Source organism: Erithacus rubecula, assembly GCF_903797595.1.
Source record: "Erithacus rubecula genome assembly, chromosome: 1".
In the NCBI taxonomy this organism is placed as follows: Eukaryota; Metazoa; Chordata; class Aves; order Passeriformes; family Muscicapidae; genus Erithacus; species Erithacus rubecula.
In genome coordinates, this window is record NC_136658.1 from 101,893,649 (window position 1) to 101,915,845 (window position 22,197).

Below are 22,197 nucleotides of genomic sequence, written 5' to 3' on the forward strand. Positions count from 1 at the left end.
CTGGAAATGGCACAGAAGCCTGTTCTGGCAGCTCTAAAGGCATGGAAACCAGTCAGTTGAAATGATTCAACAGCCTGCTCTTCATTTCTTCCCTCAAGCAAAACCACAAATCAGAGCTCAAGGAGAAAAAAGCAAGAGAACCTTCCTCAGAGACAAGAAAGGTCTGTTTTGCAGAGGGTTTCCAATCCATACTGCTTCAGATTGTACAACTCACTTGTGGCTTAGCTGACCTTGCTTCTTTTAAAAATCACATCCATCATCATAGACCCTTCATTCTCTTCGTGTTGGATGAGGCAGGTGAATTCACTTTTCCACCCAAGGCAGCACAGCAGTGATCTCCCAAACTAAGAAAAATGTGGAATATTGTGACAGGGGGCAAGGATTTGGAAAAAAAAAACAAAACCAAAAAACCCACTAAGGCATGCCAATTGCAGGTTTTAAAAATTCTTTGAATTTTGAAAAATATATTGAGAATGTGTAATGCTTGGGGTTTAGGCAGAAGTGCATCTAAACACAATTTAACAGAAACTGTATTTCCACAAGAAATGTTGTTCGTTCTTACAGATTCTGTCCAGATCCTGTGACTTTAGGAGGAAGACTGCTTCTGGTGAAAGGCAGGAGCTGGCAGTTCACTCTTCCATCTGATTGCTGACATCACTGAGAACTAGATGGCAAGTGACATTATTTCTCATAAAAGCCAGATGCAGTTCAAAGATGCTGCCAATAAACAGTTAATTCCATTTGCTGATGTGTTTTTTTTTCCTCACACAGTGGTACATAACACTGCTTTGAATATTCATTCCCTTCATTTTCAGCTCTGAGTAAATGAATACACCACTTTTCACTGTCTGTAATTTGTGTAATTACCTTTGTCATTTGGATAAGATTTAAGCAGATGAAAGGATTGAAGAGAGGATGAGGGTTTTTTTTCTTAAAGTTTTAACAATAAAAGTAAACCTGTGATTTTAGTGAAAGAAAATAACAAACATTCTTTGTCACACTTGAGGGTAGCCCTTGGAGGCTGCAGGCAGAACTAGCAAGGATGATGTTTTCAGTGCTGTCATCAGTGGCAGAAGCAGAAGCATGTAGAATTATTATTCCCCCTGAAGACTCAGAACACAAAATAGTTTAGAGCTGATTATGCTTTTGGTTTTTTTCTGAAAAGGGTCTGAAAGACAAATAGAAAGCAGGCCTTAGGCAGCAGCATTTGCTCCATAAATGACACTCATCATAGATATTGGTAAAGCATCTTACAAATGTCTTCTACTGGACTAATACCTTTTGCATCCAGTGCTGATTTTGCTTACTTCTAGGTCCATCTAAAATCAGGTTTGTGTCATTTTAGTTATTATTTTTATAAAAACTGAAATATCCATGCTAGGTAGCCTGTGGTGTATTGCTGTAAATGAATAACAGTGATTAGATTAGCATAAAAAATTCTTCCATGGAAGGATATTGTTAACTCAGCACAACTAAACTAATAGGAATTTTCTATATTGGAAAAACCTTTGAGAAGTATGAGGAGGTCCTGGAGGCAAACATGTCTTCAATCATTTTACAATCCCTATCAAGGACTAGTATTTTACTGCCAATCCTCACTCAGTGTTTTGTCAGCATTTCCTCATTACTGTTAAACCTGTTGACTTCACTGACCCAGGAACTCTTGGCAAAGAATCCAGCGAGCAATTTGCTTTATCCAGGTCTTAGTCTTAATGAAGCTGTTTGTGAAATGGCCATCATTTGTGCTGCCCCTCTCTTAGCATCTTTCATTAGACTCATCAGTCTGTAACTGAACATGTGCACAAGGCTAAACCTCAGGTTTAGCATCCGTGATGCTGACACAGGCAACATAATGCAAAGAAGAGTGGGGAAAGGCATGAAACAGAGAACTACAGGAAAGAATTGAGAATTAAGAAGAATGACTGTATTTTGTGAATTTGTAAGCTTTCCTGCCTTGACCTTAAAATTGAATGTATTTTATATCCAATACTTAACAAATGTATTTCTATCGCTGCCTCATCATATTTCCTTAATTCCTCGTAGGTCACAAAGTTGTGTTCCTGTCACTTTCAAATAAATGTGTACATCACTAAGTACTTTATAGATTGGAAGTCAGTAGACGTTAGGAATATGAATACCAGAGCCTTTAATTTCTTCATGGTTAAATGAACAGTAATTCATTCAGAGGCTAAAAATACAAAATAAAAGGAATTATCACTTGAGGTGGAAGAGTTTTTAGTCATGCAATAGATACACAGGTTGAAAGACTATGACAATCTTTTCTCTTAGCCTCTCAGAAAAAGCATTTTAAGAGTGAATACTGTTTATGACAGAAAAATGGACAGGCTAGTTATTTTTCTTCCATAATATCTATTATCTTCTTCCAACATGGGCAAATATTGCTGTTGATCCTGTAGGTCTGAGTTCACTAGGCAAGGTATTACCAGTGAATTAACCCATGAGACCCACAGGCATGTATTTTCTGGCTTTTTATTAATTTTCCAAGTGAAAAGTTTTCTGGAGTTGTTGTTCTGTGAAATTGCACTGTCTCCCTCTAGTGACTGCTTCCGTGTGTCATCTCAGATTTAACATGGAGTTCTCAGAGACGAGGCATTTTTTGCAGCTTGTGCTGCAGTCTGGTACAACTCCATCAGTGCCTCAGCACTCAGCTGCTTTTGTTGTGGCTGTTAGGTTCTCAGTGTTGGTACTGCAACTGTCAGTGGGGCCAAAGCAGGTTTAGGAATTCTATCTTGCACCACAACAAAATCCAGCGCTGTGATACACCAGCAATCCTTCAACCAGGGAATACAAGCACCCGTGGAGCAAGTGCACTGCAGCCTCTGAATTTCTTTTAGTGTCAGGGTTAATGTCCAAGCAAAGGACCACAATGCTGCTGTGCAGCAGAGGCCAGGTTCCATAATTAAGAACATTGAAACCCAAAGTGTTTTCAATGTTATCTTAAATTGCAAAGTGAGTGGCTGACATCTGCTCTCACCCAGGAGCCCTAGGTTTGCAGCTGAGCCGGTAACACTTGCTCCATTTGTTCTGGTGATTTTAAGTCTTTACCATCTGGGTCATACACCCAACTTCCTCCATTAATATTGAGAATTGCTCTCCCATATCTGTTAGAAATTTTATTGTTGACAGGAACCAACTGGAATCTGAATGCATGGTCTGTTAGTATGTCTGCATTGATAGGATTCTGTTTGCTGGATTTCAATCCTGCCTGATTTAGGGCTCTTACAAATCAGCCACCTGAGTTGGGTCAAATTGGGTAATTTTCTGGGTTTGGTGTCCCCATCCACGGTTTTGTAGTGGATCTGTCTTTACACACATGACAGGGGAGATTTGAAAGAGATAAAGGATCATTTTCCCCTAGTTCCTTATCACAGGCATCACTCCCTGTATTTCCATTTCCATTTTCTTCAGGAGATGTAATTAATTTTCTAATCCAGAGAGTGCTGGGAGATTAGCAGCTGCTTCAGCATCATCTCTACCTTTTCTTCCAATTTTCATTTTTTACTCCTTTTCTTCCTGTAACTATTTCTGTACCTGCCTCAATAACAGTAATAATTTAGCTGCTTTGCTTCCTTTCTTGGCCCCAGAGAAAAATGCTGCCCTATCTCTGCATGCCTCCTCTCTCCAGCCACATTTTGTTCTAATTTGTCCATTTGTTATTGGTCCTTGAGATTCTGCAGAGAATTAACTCCTTGTTGACAGAGTAGAAGTCAAAGATTGTCTCACCTAACACCACCTTCTCGACTAGACCATGGCACTAAGCGCCAGTCTTTTCTCCAGGGATGGTGACTCCACCACTTCCTTGGGCAGCCCACCCCAATGCCCAATGGCTCTTTCTGCAAAAAACTTTTTCCTGCTGCCTAAACCTCCCCTGGTGCACCTTAGGAGTATGTCCTCTTGTCCTGTGCTGGTTGCCTGGGAGAAGAGACTGACCCCCACCCAGTACACCTTCCTTTCAGCGAGTTGTAGGGTATGATAGGGTCACCCCTGAGCCTACTTTTCTCCAGGCTGAGCACCCCCAGCTCCCTCAGCTCCCTCATAGAACTTGTGTTCTTCACCAGCTTTGTTTCCCTTCTCTGGATATGCTCCAGCAGGTGCTGCAGTTCCATCATGGGGATCTCCTGTTTCCCTTCGGGCTGTTCCTTTTAGGAGGGTGGTCCCATAAACTGGAGCACCCAGAGGCCTGCAGAAGCCATTGCATCACCTACTTCTGAGCATCAGATCTTGACCCTCTGGACACAGTTTGGTGGGTGCTGGGACACAGCCTGGTGCACACTGAGGTCCTGCTTTTCTCCCTGCACTCCCCTCCCAAAGGGGAGCCCTGCCTGTGTCTCCCAGGCTGCTGAGAAGCCACTCTGGCACAGGCAGAGCTGTGGCTTTGGCTCAGGTGTCCAGGCCTGGCAGCAGTGGGGCTGCAGGAGAGGCCTGTGTGACAAGAGACAAGGTCCAGCACAGGGGAGGGAGGAGCAGAAGGAGGAGGAAGATGAGGTGCTCCTGGCACCAGAGAAGGGATCTGTGCATCTGTCACAGAGCTGCCATGCTGGAGTACATGGACATTTCCTGAGGAGCTTGTGTTCTGTGCAGTGCCTCTGCAGCAGCAGGTTTGTCCTGAAGCACCACAGCCCTTGGAAGGGGCCCCGTGCCAGAGCAGGGAACAAGGATGATGAGGATGGAGCAGCAGAGAGGAGTGGGGAGTGTTCCCATGCATCCTGCCACTGGGTCCCAAGGGAAAGAGAACAGCACCTCCCTCTCCACCTCCCCTCGTCAGCAAGGTGCAAAGAGCAGTGAGGTCACCCTGGGCTTGTTCTTCTCAGATGAACCCTCTCAAGCTCCCTTAGGCACTCCTGGTGACACAGCCCCAGTGCTGAGCCCTGGGCAACATCACTGCTCTGTCCCCAGCTGGATGTGACTCTGTTCCCCACCACTCTCTGGGCTCAGCCCCACAGCCAGTGTTTTACCCAGCAAAGAGCACACTGTGAGCAGTCAGTTTCTTCAGGAGAAAGATTTGTTCTAGTGTTAAAGATTTGACTAAACTCCAGGGAATTGACACTCTCAGCCTTTCTTTCATCTGCTGAGTGGGTCCTTGTCCTGGGAAGAGATTAGGGTACTGTAGCAGGCCTTACATTAAGTACCTCACTGCCTTCCTCCTCCTCCTTTGTCACTGTAACTTTCCCCCTATCCAACAAAGGATGAAGGTTCTCCTCAGCCGTCCTTTTGTTGATAGAGTAGTCATGGAAATAGATTTTATTTTCTTTTTAGGGCACTGGCCAAATTAATTTCCAGTCAGACATTGGCCTTTCTGATTTCCTCTCTGCCCAACACCACGAAGGCTGTGTAGTCTTCCCAATTGGCTGTCCTTTCTTCCAAACATTATAAACTCTCTGGTTGTATGTGAGCTCCACCTGAGTTCCATCCAGAGCCCCAGCTGACTGTATGGCTATCATGGGGAGCTCTGGTGGCATCAGAGGGGACAAGTGCCCAGCTGCCCTGTGCAGCAGGACTGTCACAGCTGCAATGCAGCTCCCATTCACCCATTTTCAGCCTGTGCTCAGTGCTCCAAACCTGCCTGTCTCTGAAGAGCAGAAGGAGTGTGCAGTGTTCATGAGCTGACCTTTTTGAGATCAGGTGTGTGCAAAAACAAATTAGAAAATGAAGAAGGCGGCAGGGAGTGCTGGGTTATCCAGTCGTGTATTGTTGTGATCTCCACTGAGAGATTACTTCAGTGAATTGGAAGAGGAGAAAAGTAAATGTCAGATCTTGAAAAAGAATATCCTCACCCTGTCTTCAGAAAGTTCATTTTAGTGAAAGGAGTCATGTTCTGAAAAGCATTAGAATCAGTGGATAGCCCAGTAGTTTGAGGTCTCATTAACCAAATCCACCTCTCAGTGGCACTGGCTGTAAGCCTGCAGTGACCTTCAGCACTAGCTGTGTGCTGCAGACATAAAAACAGAGTTTGGATGACTGCTTTAGCTGCTTTATAGATTATATACAGTCTTTTAAGAAGCACATGGGTCTGGAATTACTAAATAAAAAAACATGAAGTAAAAAAATAATTTTGCCTGTTACCTGTCTTCACTTACCTTTTTCTGATTTTTTTTTTCTATTTAGCTATCTTATACATGGTCTCACCTGAAAACTGTATTCGAAGATGGTTTTAACGTCCTTTGTTGAACTGATATTTGTGCTATGTAGTTTACAATCTGTAGTTTTGCAGCATCATGTAAATCATCCATCCTCTGCTAGCTGGGTGCTTCTGACAGAAATGGTGGCATGCAATGACATTTTTCAGACACTTTCAATTGAGGTGTGTAAAATCACTCATATTCTTTCAGAACAAGATTAAGGAAAAAGCCTAACATGGGAAAGCATTTTTACTTTGAGATTCTGATTTGTGTACATTAGCAGTGGAAAATAAATGCAGCTTGCACTTCTAGCACATCCAATTCTGAGTATTTGGAGATGGACTGGTACTCTTGGAGAAGTTCCACTCATTTATAGAAATTCAGTTCTGAAAAATGTCTCACTTAGTTATCAGGGATTAAGTCTGAGACCAGTTGCTACACAGATTCTTCTGAAACTGTAGGATGAGTGTATTTGGCCAGCTCTCCCAAGCCCCATATCATGAGTGGAGGTCCAAATGCTGCAGTTTAGCTTCCTCCATGGCCACACATCCATGTGTTTATTTCTCAGGTTTCCCAAATTAGGTGTATCAACTGTCAGTAGCAATAAATAATAATCACTTGCTCTTTCACAGCAATTTCTTGTGGAAAGCACACTGCCAAAAGGCAGTATTGCCTCAGATTCACAGGTGAGAAGCCACTGAGGGCAGAATCAGTGAGAGTACAGTCTGGATTTCCTGAGCCAGACAAGAGGATCATTCCCCAGTCCTAATGTGCTGTCTGTGTTCTTCTGTGAAAAGGTGCTGGCAATGCTTTGAGGTGCACAGAGGTGTGCACCTATGAAGAGCTTCATGTGTGCTCACCCCTAATTTAAACAATCTCTTGACAGAAACCAGAGTGCCAAATTCTGAAAACCTTTGTTACCTGTCTGTCTGCTTTGTCCTGCTGGACCACATCAGTATGCTGGATCAGCTTCTGGAGAAAGAATTCTTCCTTTTATGAGGAATCATACATGTAGTTGCAGAGTTTGTTCCTTCTTTCCAGACACCTTGAGGCTGTAGCACAGTTTTCCATGAATTAAAGTGGAATACCAGGCAAAACATAAAGCATTTATGCAGTCTGTATGTTCCTTAATTCTCTTCTCTGTTTTATTTTCCTTTCAGGTCCTTGATGTTTCTGACTCCTTTCTGACTCCTGCACAAAATAGTTTCTCTTCAATAAAAGAAAATCTGCTAGTAGACTGAGACTCAGGACTTAGCTGTGTGGTTGTAAGTGAAATTGGGCATACTGGGTCATCATGGATGTGCTGTTTGTGAGAGACTGAAAACCTGAAAGAGTTAATGTAAACTTGGAGGAATTAATGTATCAAACACTTCCTAGAGGAGAAAGGGAATGTTACCGTACCAATGAGACAAAGTGGGGTTAGAAAAGAGGGTCTTGTGGAGGCAGGATAGCATTTTTTGGGGACCAACTTCATTATCTTGGTAACTATCTCTAAAAACAAGTTTGAGACAGCATTGCATTTGTGTCTCCAAGAGGGAGGAGGGGAATTTAAACAGCTCCCAACTCTCTTCCAGGTTCAAGAATAACAAAATAGCACAGCTGAGAGGTCTGTGTGTACCCACCATCCAGAGGAACAGAACCAGAGACAGCACTGGAAACCTGGTGGTGACCCAGATCTTTCTTCTCTACCTCTGTTTTTCTATATTTCCTTCTTCCCTCCTTCTACTTCTTAAAAGTTTAATTAGTTGCTGCCATGGACTGTTCAGAAATGTTTAAATCATGTTGGAAAATTCACTGTCAACCCCCTAATGAGTCTTTATCAATTATAAACAAACTCTACTTTTTTAATGCTCGCCACTTACAGCTCTTGAGTGGGTAGATTTTCCTGACAGTGATCAGGATACACTGCTGACACCAGCATGACCCTCTCTGTCATACCTAATTTTTTTTTTTACAACCAACACTTTCCCTTAATTCCCTGAAACAGCTGGATCACAATGACTTAAGCTTCAAATCAACAATTAGGACGACTCAAAGCAAGCCTCAAGTCTCAAAATTCTTGGTGCAAATGCTAAATCTTACTAAATGCATCTGAAAAATACATTTAAGTCTGGCAACATTAGCTGGAGGAAGGACTGCTGGACACAATGATGACCTTGGGTTTCAGTGACCAATTCATACTTAAAAACAGCAGTTGCAAAGAACTTGTACTAAAATCAAAATCAATTGGCCTGTTCATTACACCACTAGGGAAAACAACTGGAGGAGAATGAAATGTGAAAGACCAAAGGAGGGTGTTAAGCCTGGCCACTCACTAGTATTTGTCATTGTTTTGGATCCCTGCTGAGTGATCTTTCCACAGAGACATGTTTCCTTTGAAAAATTGTATTAAAATTGGAGGAGAAATGGGGTTGGCCATTTTGTATCAGGGAGCGTATTCCTGGATAAGTAAGTTAAACCAAATGCAGATAACTGATTAGAAAGTCTTTTGGCCAAAACTGTTGTTATTCTGTGAGCAGAGGGAGAATAAATTAAGCTTCCTCAGACAGCTACAGTAAATATGAAGTTATTGCATAGATTAATGTTCTAATGATTTATGCACCTGCCCTTTACCTGTGACTCCTTTTCTCTGGGATTAACTTTAATTTTCAAGGACTCAGCACATTGAAACAACCTCTTTTCATTACTGATTTTACATTTTTTCTCTTTCTTTCAAATCACTTTCTTTCTCCACATTAAAAAAAAAAAAAAAACAATATTCAGTCTGACACCATTGAAAAAAGTTTAAAAATGCACAAGGTTTCAAGTACAACTACCAGAGATATTTTCAGTTTCTCTATGCAATTGATAGCATTTATTTCTAATTCTGAAAACATCTGTGTAACTGTTAAAGTCAGTACATCCTCATGCTCAAAACCCCCTGTTTCCATTCCTTTAAGGCTAGTAAAGTGTTTTTAGGATCATGCCCTGAATATCCAGTGTCAGAGGGACACTGCTGTCCCCACTCCTTGCTCCTGGACAGGCATCTCTGAACAGCACAGGGCAGAACTGGTGCCATGGGTTTGCAGGTGGGCTGGGGCAAGGTTGCACCTCAATGTCAGTCTGTCCTAGTGCCATTCACAATAATGTAGTAAAGCACCACTGCATATTTTGCTTTCCACCACTGAGACTGCTTTTATTGGAGAACCTCTTTGCTGTTTTATGTGATTGGGACAAGACGGAATGGGACAAATAAAAATATCTGGTTTTTAAGCAGAGACATAAAAATTGCTTCAAGAAAACTTCAAAATATCCATAGCTCCGTGCATTTTGATTTGGTACATCTTTTTTTGTGGCTTCCAGGGCAGTAGTACCCAAAACATCTGGAACAGAGACAGAATCATGGCAGTGTGATGTAGTCACTTGGTGCTACATGACTCTCCACTAGCACTGACGTGAGAGCATCATATGAGCCTCAGAGAAAGTTCATAAAAGTTTTATTGTCACTAATTTGAGATGGATGACCTGAGTATTGTATTTCTTTTGGCTTGCCATATCATGTGAGCTCAAATCAAAACTTTATACCCAACTATCCCCTCAAGCCTCAGATACATATTTGCAGTTAGAGGTGAGGAACTAAGTGTTCACAGAATAAACAGAGCAAGGGTCACATTATCAAGTATTCCTAAGATGCTGATTTATTCTGTCTTTCTGTTCATATTCCATCTCTGCTTTTGACCCAGACAATATTTACCCTACTGAGATTTCTTCTGTAATAAGTATCAATGAAACTGGGCTTCACATCTCTGACCTGCAATTCCTCTGCTGCACTATGGGTTATATTATGTTTGTTCCTGTTTTGAGTATCAATAGTGCTCAAAATAGTAAAAAGTGTGTGTTTGAATAAGCATAGCTCTGCACAGGATGTGCCAAAAGGCAAGATCATAAAGTTTAGCCTCTGAAAGGAAATATTTTGAGGAATGCAGATCCAGAAGGGAGCACCATGACCCTTGTAAACTATTCCAGGGGCTGCTCATTGTGTGATGTGATTGGGGTTTGCATTGCACTGCAAACACCTAAACATTGCAGGGTACAGAATATTTGCCAGTACTTCCTATACTGAAGCAAAATATAATCAAAGCAGGGGTAATGTGGCTCAGACAAAGAGGAGGTTATCACCCTAGGTCCCTGACATAGCAGGGGATGTGTTAGATGACAGGAAAACCTGCAGGGGTGGGCAACTCCTCATGCACCAAATAAAGAAAATAAATTCATTAAATAAAAGCTTTTTCAGTTTTGTTGTTGTTGTTTAATTAAAATCTCTTGTATTTTACCTCCTCTAAACTGATCAATTTTCTGCATTTTGAGGCATTTGATCTGATCTCTCAGGACAGATTTGGCCAGTTAGTGGCTGGTCCTGTTACTGTTATAACCACCAGGGGACACCTCAGAGCTGGCATAAACCAACAGGACTGCAGAGCAGCACTGCCTCCAGGTTTCCTAAATTCCTAAATTCTTGTGTTTTAAAATGTCCTGCTTTTTATTTATGGTAACTTCGATAAATAGGGATTCAACAGGAATTGCTTCTAATGCCCTAAATTGATAAATATGAAGTTTATGCAATGCTTTTATACTGCAAAGTAATTATTTGGCTCATAATTAAATATAAGGTTATGACAAAGAGTGATTAGGTCAGTCAGGAGGGGTTATAACACAACAGCTGTAAGGGAGTCAAGATTTCCCCTATGATTTGTTTACTTGGTCTGTGAGTCCTGTGCTCAAAGTTTTATGTTCATGCATTTGGAATTGTCAAATATAGGGGATTTTCATCTTTTCATTGTGTATACATTTGTAAAGAATTTGTGTTCTGTTCTGAGCCAATAATACAGTTGTTGGACTCATTTATCTGCAGAGAAAGTGATTTCAACATTAATATCTTTATATAGTATAAATAACAAATCATCATGAGTTTTATCAAAGGCTGGTCTTTTGATTTACCTATAGCTTTTCAATGAAAGCAAAAAAAGGGCAGAAACTAAAAGTAAATTAAATAAAAAATAAGAGAACATAGGTTAATTAAAATTAGAAAGAGGATGTTATAATTCACAACATGTTTGTCTTTTCTGCCTTAGAGTTTTGAACAAGTGTTTATCACAAACCAGTTAATCTCTCTAAGAGACTTCCAGTTCCTTCAAGCATGTGCAAGAAATGGATATGGCTGGACTTTGCTGTGGGAAAAATTTTTGGCTTTTTTCTCACATTAAGTGTATATCCTCAGATAAATAAACATCAGTATGGCCTCATGTCACCCTATTTCTAAAAAACACACAGAGGTTGTAACTGAATTTGTTATTTGTTATTCAGATGTATTGATAGCCCCTAATTGGCATGACATGTGCCTTGGGGATTCTTCAATGTTCTTAAGTCACAATGTGTTAAATGATACAAGTAACAAAATTTGGAATGTTTTTCCAATCTGAACCTTGATTTCAGGAGAAGTTGAGTAAACAGGGCCTAAATTCACAGAATTAGTAATTAGTATTTTCATTCAGAGGTTCCCTTATCAATGTCAGTAGTTCAGGTGCTTGGACAGCAGTGTGTGTCCCAGCAGAGTCACCTGTGAGTTCAGGTGCACCTCCTTGTGCTGCTGTCAGTCCTGCTGTCCCCTTGGGGGGCTGCCAGGGGGTTCACATGGCTTTGCAACTGGTGAGGCATGCACTTACATAGAGAAAGAAATTCCAGCCTTTCAATTCAGAGTCAAATCAACTTCTTACCATACAGTGAAGAGCCTGGCTGAAGAAGAAAAATTGTGAAAAAATATGAAACCAAGGCAACTTCTCTGATTTTTTGAAAAAAATATAGGAAAGTCTATTATCTTAACATTGTAGTGTTACATACCTAAAGTCAGATTGAATCTAACTGACTGCAGTTCCCTTCTGAATTCTCCTTCCACAAGTTCTTCTAAATCTCAAAGCATCTGAGTAGACCAACTGCAGAGCTGCTGTGTGGAAAAGGATGGAAGCTCTGCCATGCTCTTATCTCCTCCAATACTGCAGTGGTTCAGCAGGACTTTGGTGTCTCTGCTTGAAAAGGAGACCATTATTTTAGTGCTTTAAGCATCAAGAATTGATGTGCAGCTCACATATTTGATGTTACACCTCTCCCAGTTAGTGTGTGATAACACAGCTGCAGAAGGGGAGCCAGCAAAGAAATGCTCAGTTCAGTGAGTGTGGGTGTCAGGTAGATGGCAACACCTGAATACCTGGTGCTGAGCCACTTGTTCTGCTCACAGTTGTCACACACAGGACCCTTGTCAGAAAACCAGTGTCAATTGAAATTGTAATGAACCTTATCAAAACTGCTCTCCTTTTAAACCAGCAAGATCTTTGGCTGATTTCTGCTTGTGGCCTCTCATGAAGGGAATCACTTCACTTGTCTGGATGAAGAACAAATCTAATAGTACTAAAAATCCTTGAAAATGATAAATCTTCACAGAAGAGCACTTATCATCATTTGGAAGTGGGAGTTATGTGACACAGTTGCTTTTCAGATTAAAATGTTTTTTTTTTCTAAAGGTTTGCTCCCTGCATTAATTTCATATAACTGGATTGTGTTTGTAGAAAGACCTATAATGAGTGAGTTTTTTCCTAGCAAACTGCTGCTATAGCTCCTGTTGTCAGTTTGATTAGCCCGCCTGCTTTTTTGAAGTAATGTCAAGGAATTTTACTTTTAAACATCAGTATAAATAGCTTAAGAAATGTTGCCATTGATGTGGACATAAAAATGTAGACTCGTATTTTCTCTATATCTTTTCTACATTCTTTGCCTGCTTTCTAATAAGATTTTTTAAAATTTAAATAGGTGCTGAGCAATATTTCACTTCTTCTTTCAGCATACATTATTCAGCACCCCATCATCTATCCTTGGGTTGTTCAGATGCTGCCTGCAGCTGAAAATTCTCTGTGCTTTCCTTGTGTTCAGACTGTGGCCAATCAAACTGCCCACAAACACAGTCATCTTCAGAGAAAGGTTAGGAAAGGTTTGATTTCTCTGAGGCAGAAATATTCTCTCTCCATTTGTTTTACTAGGGTACAGAATAGGCCAAAATTAAGGGCATATGTAGGCACTTTGTTGAATCTGGTCCATTGAAATCAGTGGAGGTTTTGTGGAAAACTGGGTATCTTTTTTCAGTGCTAACTCTGTAGAAAAACATTTCTGCATAAGCATTGTCACAATTCCCACAGTTCCCATAGCCACAGGCTGGTGAGAGAGGATGCAGACCTAATGCTTTGGGAAAGATTCTGTTTTCTCTGTGCTTTCTTTTTCAGCTGGTAAGTGCCATGAGTGTTCCTGCTGCAGGGAGAGCCATAGATAAGGATGAAATTTAGGAAGCATATTCCAGACTAGCCCTGCTCAGAGCCCTCCTCCTGTCCCCTCCTATGCTGCAGCCACTGATGGAAGGAGACCGCTGATGCTCACAAGTCTCATCCTTGACTTATTGATTTGGGCTCATCTGGGAATTAACTACCTCCATCAGGTATTTGCTGTTAGCACAGGGATTACTGTGATACTTCAGACAAAGCCCTTTTTTGAGATTTACTGCTTGACTTCTGCTCATCTGAGTTCTCTTTGAAGCAGAGAGAAAAACCAGTAACTTTTCAAACTTCTTAATGAAAACAGTGTCAGCTGATGGCTGGTATTCTTGTGACAGTGTATGCACAGATATGTAGTGTCTGCAGAACTGGTTCAGCAGCAGGTCAGTTTAGAAGGGGTAAAACATGTCACTATTTTCATGTCTCTGATTTTCAGTAAAACACGATGCAAACATTTGAAAGTGTTGTATATTTTTTCCTAAATGCTAGTTCTGAGGGTATGCACCACCTCAGAAAGCAGAAAAACTGTATTTTGATTGAAGAATCACAGAAGGCAGGAAAATAAAATAAAACAAATTCAATTAAATTAATTAAAGTCTGAGACAACTTGTGTTGAGTGAGCTAGTGATGGGCCCTCTATGGAGAGAGCAAACCCTTAATCAAGATGAGTGCAAGGTGCTGCAGAGCACCTGAAGGCTTCCATTGCTGCAAATAGCAGCAGAGGAGAAAAGGAGCATGTGATGCTGTGTTTGTTGTAAGCAGCTTAAAAATGAACTGAAAAACAAATGGCTTCTTGCTGCTAGAAAGTGTGATGGTGCGTGTACCCACTGTTATTCCTTTCCTCCAGAATTTTACATTTTTTTCTGCCCATTTCCCTCCAGCTGCAGAGAAATGGCTGGTGCAGGCTCTGGACCTGCCTCCTGCCAGATCTGTGGTGACACCTCTGTGCACACAAGGGTACAAGGGAACAGAAGGACAGTTTGTACAGATGGGATGAAATTTTACAAGAGAGTGGGATTGTGCATATGCTGATGAACGTGCTGGAGGTGGGGCAGCCACATTCCACGGGCATTGCCAGTCACAAGCACAGACACAGGGGTGTTGGCAGGGCCATGTGCTCTTTCATCATTTTGCCATGGTTTTGGTGCCCTTCTGTTATATCCTGGCTTGGTTTTAGATCTTTGGAAAAGTATCAGTACCCTTTTCTAGGTAAGTGTTTAAGAAATGTTCTATTCCTTACCTGGGAATTTGTTCACCTCAGGATTTAGTGAATATTACATCCAAACGTGGTGCATGGTGAGTTACTTCAACTGCTAAACATTGTCTTCACCATGTGTGAAAGAAAAGAACCCATTCAGTAAGCAGCCAAGGCAGAGAGGAGAATAGTTATACAGCCACTTTTTAAATACAAAAGTGCTCTCTTTAGGGCAATTCCAAGTGTGATAATTTAGAGCAGTAAAATGCCATGAGTAGTATGTGCTTCAGGGTGAATACTGTAAAACCTGCTACAACTGAATGGCATTACAGACCTGTGGACTGCCTCATTCAGCCTTGGCAATTCATGGAAACTGGGATAGCAAAATAATGTAAACATGTCTTCCCTTGACAGAAGAATCTCATTTGTAAATACACTAAAAATAAAGTCAAATTAAGGAAACATAAAACCTAAGAAATTAATTAGGTTTATTTTTATCTAAATCCTCTTACTTTTTCCCAGGATGAGTTTTAAACAAAGCAAAAGCTAAATGTAATAATTCCTATCACCAGTTGATTTTGAGAAGTGATTACTCTGAGGCAGGCTGCTGCATATCTGCAGGAAGAGCTTCTTAAACATTTTGTTATATTTTCCTGCTTAACCACAAGACTCATTCATGCTGATGTCCCCAAGCAATGCCTTCAGAGCCTGTATTGTCAGAAACTGCAGGCATCTGTGCAGATACTGGTGATGTCTGATCTCACCATCAGCCTCTGGCAGCCCTCAAAAGAATGCCTAGACATACCAATCCAGCTGATCAGAGCTTCTGTCTTTTACTGCTCTGTTAGGCACATGTGCTTGGGAGCTGAGTCTGTCCTGGTGCATGTGATCAGGTGCTGATTCTTCTTGGTGCTTCCCACCCCCACCTGCCAAGAGGCTCAGTGCAGTTGCAGTCAGAGAATATCTTTCAGCTGTCAAAACATATTTGAATGTAGAAAGAAGCTGGAATGGCATGTATATCAGAATTTTTTTGCTGTTGTTCTGTGGGATTTGCTGCAGGTGCCATAAATATACTGGAATTCATTTTGTCCTCCCTTTAGCTGGGTCAGGACAGCAAAACAAGTCAGGGAAACATGACCTCAGAAGTTGGTTCCTCTGAATAATGTTTTTAAAGAAGTTTTGAAGGAAGTGGCTTGAAGAAAGTCCATGTTCAGTTATAATAAAAGGACATTCTGGCTATTTTGCCTTCTAAATGAATTTCTGCATGGGAAGAGAGCAGAAAGTCAAGAAAACAGGATCCCTTTATAAACAGGAGGGTTAGTGAAGACCCACCCTGATCAGATGATCAGATGCCTTCTGAGCTTGTCTGCTGATGCACACAAAAGCTTATCAGCATAGAAACCAGAAATGTTAGAATTTATTCCTGCTGCTTCTGTGTACACTGTCAGGTTAAAACTACTTTTAAGCATTAAAATATTATATCTGAGGCAATTTCTTCTTTTTGCATTCATCAAATTTTACCACCTCACAGTCCAATATCTTCTTGTGTGCAGGAAAAGCAGAGATTTTCTCTGGATGCCCCAATGCATGTCCAGTGCTGAGGAAGAAGCTGCTCAGCAAGTATGGTCGACACTTTAAAATCATCAAAACAATACCCCTGTTGAGTGGCTACCAGAAGCAAAATCTAGTAACTGATTGATTGCAAAGCCTGAAAATAATGTTACTTGGCTGCTACACTGACTTCTGTCAGGGAATTGTACCTAAAAATCTGAGGTGGTAAAACTCAAGCAGCTCCTGAGGAGCACAGAGCTGCCTCAGTCAAAAGCCAGAGAATGAGATAATATTTGGAGGTCTTGAGTCAGCACTCCCTTTTAAAAGCAGGCCCTGAGCAGGTTACCAGACCCATTCATGTCTCATTTTGAATTAAAAGAGCGTTGTACTGAATGTGAAAAGGGGGCAATGGTGGTGCTGCCTTTGGTGCAGCTGCAGCCCCTTGTTCCTCTTTCACTCAGACACACTCATGGGCCAGCTTGGCACTGCTTGGAAGGGCTGTCTGACCCACTAACATGGAAAGAGGGAGAACAGTGAACAAGTGGGTGAGGGAGAGAAAAGAAAATCAGAGAAGGAAGGGACCTGAAAGATCATCCAGTTCCAAACTGCCTGCCATGGGCAGGGCCACCTTCCACTGACCAGATTGCTCAGAGCCCCATCCAGCCTGGCCTTAAGCACTTCCAGAGATGGGACATCCACAGCTTTTCTGGGCAACCTTAAAAGTGCCAGTCTTTCACTATCCTATGAGTAAAGAATTTCTTCCTAACATCTAATCTAAATCTCTCCTCCTTTAGTTTAAAACCATTCCCACTTTGTCCCATCACTATCTACCTGTGTAAAAAGTCACTCTATCTTTTTTATAAGCCCTTTCAAGTACTGGAAGGCTGCTGTGATGTCTCTGGAGCCTTCTCTTGTCCAGGCCCAGCCATCTCCTAAAAGCTCTCATTGTGCTGCTCGGGGTGCAGCCAGCCCCTCACTGCTCCACACAGGGAGCCTGTTGTTTCTGGCAGCAATTCTTTGTGATAGAATTGCCCTTTGCTTTTCTCAAGAGGATGATGAACCTGAAGCTGATGAGGTCATAAACCAATATTGCAGTCCTTGAATGGTGAAAGTGAGAGGATCTTGCATTGCAGCTTCAGGCACACTGGAATGGAACCCCCCAGATCACATTAGATGTATAAATGCACCAGGGTTCCACAATCAGGAGCATTATTAACAAATAAAAAACCCCTATCCGTGATCCTTAGGAAAGACACAGACAGTAGTTTGTTTTTAACATTTTCCTTGGCCCAGGTTACCTTAAGCCAGTCTCTTTTCACACTGTGTGTCTGATGTGGGGAACTTAGTCCCAAAAACTTGGAATACAAGTGACTATGTGCAAGCTGCACCAAGTTTCAGGGTCTTTAGAAGGACCATGAAAGTGCCCTTTTGGGGTGCAAATAAAGGCTCATTTGCCAAATCCATTAGCAGGAATGGATTAGCTCATAGAGGAGGCAGGATGCCTCTTTGGGGAGAGACAGCTTTTAAATATCTGTCTACCAAGATATGCTTCCCAGCTATTAATTTGGGTATTAAAGATCGTCATAGACGTGACAAGGATTCCATCAGCCATTTAAATTTCTGCTCAGGGACTTGCTATGTACTATTGTTATACATAGCACTACTCCAGTAGATGGAAAAGACTGGAAAAAGCACAGTTCTTCTGATTTCAATTCTTTCCTTCCTCAGTTCCTTTCAGCTTTTTGCAGCTGCTGAATCTGTTTTGCAGTCAGTGCATGCTGTTGGGGACATTAGCAATCTGTCCCTCTAGCTCCTGTGTCCTGTGTTAGATCCACTGAGAGTTTGGAGTTGTGCTGCTGCTCAAGAAGCAGAGATCCCTGTGTCTCACACGTCTCACCCAGCACAGCAGCTGTCCCAAAGGTCCTGGAGAGGCTGTGTAATAGTTTCTCACCCTCTGTGGATAAAGGAATAGAGAAGAGGATGGGTGCATATTGCAGCAGGGACTGTGGATTTTATATAAGTAAATATCTTTAAAAAAACCCCAAAAAACAAAACAGAACTCAATGACTTTGTTACACCAATGTAGCAGGTGCTTCCTGGGGTTGCACAAAAGGGTTTTGGAAGTCAAAAGAGCACTGAAACGAAAAGAACAGCATCTTATGACTAGAGGAGAGTGGAAATTGTACCTAGCATGTTTGGACTTTTTTCTTTCAGAATTGTTTTCTCTGCTTAAAATATTTTTTGTTAAAATCAGCTGCAGAGTCTTTTTTAAAATAGCATTTTAAAGCTGCTGCTAATGAGAGCTCTGTCAAAACCTTCCAATTATTACTACAATATCCCTTGATGATTGTGGGGAAATGGAGCATTGGAGTATTAATTGACCTCCTGATAGTGAAGAAGACCCTCTAGCAGAACAAAAATTAAAACTGAGAAGCTTTTGGAGTCCAGTGCTGCAATGTAGGAAAAAAGAGCTCTGAAGGTGTTGGGAAGGTCATCATGATAATCCAAAAAAATTTTCTCTGCGGGGAAGTGAAAGGAGCTGGATTAGCAAAATACCAACACACAAAATGCAGAGTTTATCCAGAAGTCAAAAGAAGTTGTCTTGCACACATAAAAATATGAAACCTGGGAAAAGAAGGAAAGACTGCATCTTGCTTGCCATTAATTCCTGTGGGTCACATCAATACTGTAGACATCTGTAGACATCATGTAGACATCAAGACTGTAGACTACTGTACACCATAGTGCCAAGAAAAGATTTTTGAGAGTTGTTCTCAGTCAGTTTCACTTTTGTTAAAAAAACAACCAAGCAATCAGACCAACCCAGACAGCACTAGCATCAGTAGTCAGTGGCTGCTGCCCTCATACCTTTCAGGCTTCCCTGGGAGGAGTAAATCATCTGAGAAAAAGGAAAAAAAATCACTAGGAAAAGAGGAGAAACACTCATCTGAAAAAAATAAAAGCCTGAGAGAGTAATATTTCCCTTACAGATTTAGATTCAATACCAATGCCTAGAAAAAGTGTGTGATGGAGAGTTCATAAAACTGTGCAACCAAATAGCTGTTGATGTGCTTCATCTACAAATGCCAAGTTTAATTGATCTATTTCAAACAGTTAAGGTCATTGGATATCAAGATATCAAGATATTGTGGTCATTGGATATCAAGCTTGCCATGTAGCAAAGAGCTGTGAAAATATACTAAGTGCCTTAAGAAGTGAAGGAAAGCTCCCAGCATGGTGTAAATTAAACTTCCCTCTTGTCTGGGAAAGGGTTAAGCTTTTAGCAAAATCCCAGGAAAACATGATGAAATGAACTTTCACCACTGGCTTGCTTTCTCCCAAGGCAAGGGCAGTCCCAGTGTCCACCTTACCCCACCAGTGGCCACAAAACAGGCTCTGGGTGTAGGGGCTGTGTTTGGCTGTGACTCCAGAGGTAGGAATGAGCTGCATCACTCTGGTTTGCAGCATTTTGGGTGAAGGGTGTAATCCAATTCAGACAGCCCTCTCCAACCTTTCAGAAGCTTATGTGATCTGTGTGAGTTTCATGAATAGAACTCTTGAATTGAGAGTCTCATAGAGAAAGCAGATTGGTTTTCCTCATTGCTTTACTTGTCCATAGCTTTCTGCTTACAGAACCTGATTAATCTCTCACTGAAGCTGTTGGGAATGGTCTTTCCACATTCTGGCTGGAAAATAGGCTGTCTCTGAACTTGTGCAGAAAACATAAAAGAGTGATGGGCAAAACTGACCATCATTTCAACAGGACTAGCTGGCTACAGCTCTGTGAGTACATTTAGTGTGCTGAGAACAAAGTCCTTTGATGGAAGAGTCTACATGCACACTCTTGGACTTTCTCAGGCTCCCAGTCAGGGCAGTCACATGCAAGTTGTGTCGTGAGGATATGGAGAATTCAAGTTGCATGAGGCCAAAATTGTCCCAGAGGCTGTTGTCATATTTTAAGAGCTTACCTGCTCAAGTGCAATGCCCAGGAATGTCATATAGTAAAGATAAGATCTCTGCTTGAGACCTAAGCATAAGTATTGAATACAAGCTTAATTAATTACCTTTTTTTGCTTTATACCAGTGGAAATTCTTACTAGATGTTTCTTCAGTCTTTTGAAGTAAGGTCTTATCCTGAAAGAAAGCTCAGCTCACATGTTAATCAGAAGCACCTCATTTACTGTGTTTCACTGTAAACCAGCTTCCTTAGTAGTTTTTTTGTTGTTGTTGTGGGTTGTTTTTTTTTGTTTGTTTGTTTGTTTTTTGTTTTTTAATTTTTTTAAAGGAAGGTGCCTGTGCTCTTTGCTGTCTGTTAATCCTTTTTAACCTGGAACATGGCACAGAAAACTGCAAATTTGTCCATGATTAATAAAAAAAGAGATAGTGTAGCTGACAAATTCAGTCTGTTAAGTCATGCAGGGTGTTGCTGGAAAGGATTTGGTGATGATAAGTGTGTTTGCAGCTCTGCTGAGGATGTAGGAGACACAAAGACATCTGAAACAAATACTAAAAAAGCCACAACAGACTGCAAGTAAGCCCCAAAATTTGCCAAGAGTAATTTTTAAAAATATCCTGACAGTTACTCTATCATTATTCATGTAAATAGCAAAGCTGAAGTAATTCAGACTTTCCAGATAGGATAAAACTTTGACACAGCCAATGACTGTAACCAGTTGTGATATATTGCTCTATGTCACCACTGGTTCAGTGATATATAGGGGCATTGTTGAAACAGCAGATTATTAGGGAAGTTAGAAGCAATATAAAAGACAGAGGATAATGCCAGATTTGTGTTTCCCAGTTACATGACAGAATGAGCACAATTTTGAAAGCTTCGACATCTACCAGAATAGAAACACGGCTTTTAGTATTTTAGTAATAGTGTTATTAACAAACTATCTCTAACCCATGTCAAAGTGCTTAATGTGCTATAATAACATCAATTAAAATACAATAATGGACTTAATAATGTGGCCCATAATGGGAAAAAATATTCATGTGGATTATCTCTTCATACTCAAGAGAGAAATTCTAATGAAAGACACTATAATGAAGGTAACACTAAACAGATTTAATATAATATGAGTTAGAAATATGCCAGGATAGAAAATAGTGTGGGAAAAGTCAAAACGGTGTCCAGAATGTTCATTAGCTGCTTTGCTTGTTGTTTTGAATTCATGAATCTTCAAGGGACCACTAGTAAAAGCTGGTCACTGGCCCATTTTTTTGATCTGCAGGTCATCTTGGTGTCCTCTTCCAGGACTTGCTTCTCCCAGTGGCTGCACTCACATCAATGGGAGCTGGTGCAGCAGTGACAGCAGTGACCATTCTGGGTAGTCAAGGGACCCTGAGCCAGCAGTGGCACTGCAGGATGAGGTTGCTCACTGCTGGCTTCACCCAGCAGCTCTGGTTTGTCTCATCCCAGCACTTTACAGCCCAAGTCTATTCTGTTTAGCCTCGGGCACAGAGCTTGGCTTTCTGCTGGAGACACCTCTTCATAAGCAGGATGTAGGAGGTGGTGGTAAATGGCACATTTGGGATCCAGCAGCCTGGTGTCCTGTTGGACAAGCTGAGGCTCTCTGTGCATGTCAGCCCTGTGCAGGCTGTGCTGTTGGCTGGGGACAGCTGCTCTGAGGATGGCTCAGTTCACTTTTACCAGGGTCCATGTCACCCAGTAGGACCATGCTCCTGGCATGGTAAGCAGTAATAGTGCCTGTCACCTGCCCTGTCACCTGTCCTGTCACCTGCCACCTGAGTGGGGATCAGGCCAGAGACAGTAAAAGGAGATTCAGGCTTTCCTTTGGGAAGGCAGGAGAGCCCACTGCTGTTTGAGACCTGGAGAGGTCCATCCTTCACTGTCTGCCTCCAGGGCACTTAAATCAGGCCCCATGCAGCATCTTAAGGCTTTCACCTGCAGTTCCAGGTTTCTACTGAGGGATTGATTACAGGGCTGAAGTAT

The 22,197-nt window shown here is 41.5% G+C and overlaps 1 long non-coding RNA gene across 1 annotated transcript; it reads left to right on the forward strand.

Moving 5' to 3' along the window:
* Nucleotides 1–6,129: 6,129 nt before the first annotated feature.
* On the forward strand, nucleotides 6,130–9,790 carry LOC306804955. The gene is made up of 3 exons (XR_013775075.1): nucleotides 6,130–6,322; nucleotides 7,027–7,151; nucleotides 7,301–9,790. It is a non-coding gene; the product is annotated as an uncharacterized lncRNA (long non-coding RNA).
* Nucleotides 9,791–22,197: the final 12,407 nt, after the last annotated feature.